This window comes from Somniosus microcephalus, chromosome 7 (genome assembly GCF_052327205.1).
Source record: "Somniosus microcephalus isolate GS21.2 chromosome 7, FLI_Smic_1.0, whole genome shotgun sequence".
NCBI classification, from domain to species: Eukaryota; Metazoa; Chordata; class Chondrichthyes; order Squaliformes; family Somniosidae; genus Somniosus; species Somniosus microcephalus.
The window spans coordinates 86,170,679-86,175,136 of NC_140993.1; positions in this window are offsets into that span (position 1 = coordinate 86,170,679).

Consider the following 4,458-nt stretch of genomic DNA (forward strand, 5'->3'; position numbering starts at 1 on the left):
GGTGGCACTCGGCCGGGCCCGCACTGCAGGATCCGCAACAATCAGCCGAGGGGCGGCTTGCTGGGATGGTCCAGCGCGGCGGCTGCCCTGGCGATGCCTTCCTGAGACAGCGTGTGTGGCAGCAGTGAGCGCCCCTGTTGTCCTGGTGTGCGCGCGCATCACATCCGCCAGGGTCTTGACGGCATCAGTCAGCATGCGGCCACTCGCGGCAGTTGCTGCCCCGAACTCACGCACGCTGGTCACCAGTGACTCGATGGCCTCAGGCATGCGCCCCACCACGCTCATGAGCTCCGTGTGGCGCCGGTCCGAATCCTCGGCCATCTTATCCAGCTTCCGCACCTCCTCCGAGGTGAAGGTGTCCGGACTGGAGTCGCGACTCTCCCGCTGGGGAGGAGGGGGCCGAACTAGGGCACCCTTGCCACGTTGGTGGCGGCGAGTGTGCCGATCAGCAGCACTCCCCTCTGATCCTTCCCCCATTTGGGGGGAAGGCTGCGGGCCACGCGCACGGCTCCTGGGTGGCTGGACGCCACTGGTCCCAGAAGCTGCATTGCCCTGCGACAGTTCCTCCAGGCACTCGTCCAGTGAGGAGGTGTCAAGCATTTCCTCCTCTCCTGCGGGACGTGACTGTCCCCCCGATGGTCCGGCTTGCTCCTCCTCCTCCTCCTGCTCGGAGGTGCTGTCACTGGCAGCTTCAGGGTCCTGGTCGTCACCAGCTGAAAGCAGGAATGCACAAGAGTAGCTTCAGAGTGAGGAGACGGCGTCAGCGAGGGAGTTAGGACTGGTGGCATTCAGCGCATTGGTGGGACAGTGGCAAAGGAGGTAGCTCGGATGGGCCAGTGCGACGCGAGAGGGCCAAAAGGCGAGGTCCTTACCATTGCCGGGCAGTGGAGGGTCGGATACTCCGCACGCTCTGGGGACGATCACACGGGCTCCCATGAGCACACACACGCGGTCCTCCAGCCGAGTGAGCTTCTGCAGCTTGGCGCGGCCACCCCTGGCACGGGCCTGGCGATTAAAGGCTACTTTAGCCTGCAAGAGAAAGGACGGGCTGTAAGTGCGCAGTGTAGCCCTGATGTAGTGTGCACTGCCTCCCATGGTGGAATAGCTTGGTCAAAGTGAAGCCCTGATGTAGTGTGCACTGCCTCCCATGGTGGAATAGCTTGGACAGAGTGAAGCCCTGATGTAGTGTGCACTGCCTCCCATGGTGGAATAGCTTGGCCAGAGTGAAGCCCTGATGTAGTGTGCACTGCCTCCCATGGTGGAATAGCTTGGACAGAGTGAAGCCCTGATGTAGTGTGCACTGCCTCCCATGGTGGAATAGCTTGGACAGAGTGAAGCCCTGATGTAGTGTGCTCTGCCTCCCATGGTGGAATAGCTTGGCCAGAGTGAAGCCCTGATGTAGTGTGCACTGCCTCCCATGGTGGAATAGCTTGGACAGAGTGAAGCCCTGATCTAGTGTGCACTGCCTCCCATGGTGGAATAGCTTGGCCAGAGTGTAGAGTGCCGAATGGCCAATTGATGCTCATGACTGTCCCAATGCTGTTGGCTGAGGGCTGGCCAATAGGACTTTCAGCTCCCTTTGCCCATCATGTCAGGTGCACATGCAAGAATGAGGAGGAGACTGGAAAGTGTACTCACCCTGACAATCCTGGTCAGGTCGTTGCATTTTTTACGACATTGTTTGTGGGTCCTGGGGGCATCGCCGGTGAACGTCACCCTCTGGGCGATCTGCTTCCAGGCTTTGGTGTAGTCGTGGTGGGTTGGATTCCTCCCACTTTCTGGGAACAAGATCTTGCGCCTCACCTCCAGAGCTGTGACCATTATGTCCAGATCACCCTCTGAGAAGCGCAGGGCACGCTGACGGGCCTTCTCTGGCGTTGCCATGACTCCCTGGGGCTGAGCAGCAGTGTTGAGGCCTCTTTGCAAGGCTGCAGTGTGCAGGGCGTGGCAGCAGACCAATTCGTCCCTTCCCCCTTTAAGAGCTGGTCGGCGCCACGGGGTCTGCTGTCAGTCCAAAAATGACCGCACCCGCGCTGCGCCCCGCCTGGGCGCTATCCCTCTGGACCGCCGGCTTAGCGCCTAAAGATAGTAGTGGAACGCCTCTTTTAGCGCTCCACCAACCTGTTAGGGCGAAGCCACTGAATTCCCGGCAACGGGGCGCTACTTTGGGGCGGGCGCTAACTTCGGGCGGGCGCTAAGGTTAGCGCCCCAAAACTGCCTATGCTGAAAATCTAGCCCAATGTTCTTAATCGCAGCTGATGCACACTCCAAGTGGCCGGAGGTAATAAAGATGTCCTCCACCACCACGGAAAAAACCATCACAGTATTAAGGACCATATTTGCCAGGAATGGGCTGCTGGAGCAGATATGTTCTGATAATGGACCGCAATTTGTGTCCGAAGAATTCAGAAAGTTCTTAAAGAACAATGGGGTAAAGCACTACACGTCCGCCCCATACCATCCCGCCACCAATGGATTGGCTGAAAGGTTTGTCCAGACCTTCAAGAAGGCCATCAAGGCCATGGGTAATGAAGACATAAAACTTCAGCACAAGGTGGATAACTTCTTATTTGCATATAGGAATGCAACGCATATGGTTACTAACCAAACTCCCGCCATGATGTTCTACAATAGAAACCTAAGATGCCGGCTGGATTTGGTCAAGCCCAACATCCAAAGGGACGTGGAGAACCGGCAGTTTCAGGGCATGAATGAAAGGCCAACTAGGGCCTTCCAGATAGGCCAACCGGTTTTGGCCCGGGACTACCGTACCGAGAAATGGCAGCCTGGAACTATCTGCACACGATTAGGACCACTGATGTATACCGTGGACATCGGAGACAGCATAATAAGGCACCATGCTGACCAAATCATCAAGTCATCCGAAAAGGGACAACCTACACCACCACTCTATACATCTAACGATGAAGTAGAGATACCCATATCTACCTCCGATCCGGTGATACTGGAGCCCGATGAACCCGACACTGGCCTTCAAGCCGAATCAGCCTTGCCAGAAGAACCTACTACACCACCAGAAACTACTACACCCCCGAGGCGTTATCCGGACCGAGTCAGGAAGCCTCCTGAGAGACTAACTTATAATTAATTAATACAGCAATGTATATTATTTTGCATATAACATGTAATTAATAATTACTTAAAATATGATGTACTAGTTAGCTAGAAGGGGAGGAATTGTGGTGTATGTGCCTTTAAGAGCAATTATGGTATATGTGCCTTTAAGAGCCCCAGGTGTGCGTAATGCCGGTAATTGCCACTTGGGCTATATAAGCCTGTGTATTGTGTATATCCTTTAGAAACCCCCCCCCAGACTTGCTTAGTAAATACCTATGAACCAACTCCTGTCTTCAGTGTCTTTATCTACACACGGACACTACAATGGCCTCCTGCCAGTGGCCGAGAACAGCACTGCCCTCCTTCTTTCGACTGCCGCGACCAATGCCTCCTGGTCACTGAAATGGAGAGCTCTCTCCCTGGGACTGGGATCAGCCATGAGGATAAGAGGTGCAGCTGTTGAGTTGCTTGGAAGTCGCCTTCAGAGCCAGCAATGTTGAGAATGAGGTTGTGCAGAATGATTGAACCTCCCCTTTAAGAACTGGAAGGAGCCAGTGTGAATGATGAGTCCCAATTGGATTACACCTGAAACTGGTTATCGCTCTGCGGGTAGTGCCCTGTTCTCTGTGTGTAGTGTCCTAAGTTAGGTGATTAGCACTTGACTTAGTGTTCCAGTTCTTTCTTGGAGCACTAACAATCAATTTAGCGGTAGGTCAGAAGGATTAGTGCCTGGCGCTAATTCTACAACTTTTTCAAATTTAGCACCCCAACCGGGACAATATCGAATTTCTAGCCCCATTTGGGTAGCTCAGGAATACCACAGATAGAGATCCTTGACGTGGGGATAATGGATCCACCTATGACCTCCCACTGGAATATAACACGGCACTGTAAAGGAAAACTTCAAAACTTCTTCCAGGTGGAGTGGAATGCTAGGCTGGAGAATCTGGGAGAATCTGCTTGAGCAGTCACATGACTGCAGCTGGGTCAAAAGTGAGCAAACTGATTCTGAAAGTCTTTAAGAGAGGCACCCTCATAAAAAAATACTTCACCAGTTACTGCTGTTCTCTAACTTTGGGACTTTGGAATGTTCAGATCTGCACTTCAGATAACGAAAACTCAGGTGCTCAATGCAATTAAAGCCATAAGTCAAAGGCCTAAGTGGTATGTGCATTCATCTGGCGTTACATCAGCCAATGCCTTCAAACTGCCTCAATGATTACTCCATCGTGGAAGCATAATAATTCCTATCAAATGGCTGATTTCGCTAGTCCAATTCTTGGGGTCTGGGAAGAGAACTTTACTGAGTTAGCATCTGACGCAACAGTGCCAGTTGGCTCAATGGTAGCACCGTTACCGCTAAGTCAGAAGGTATTGAGT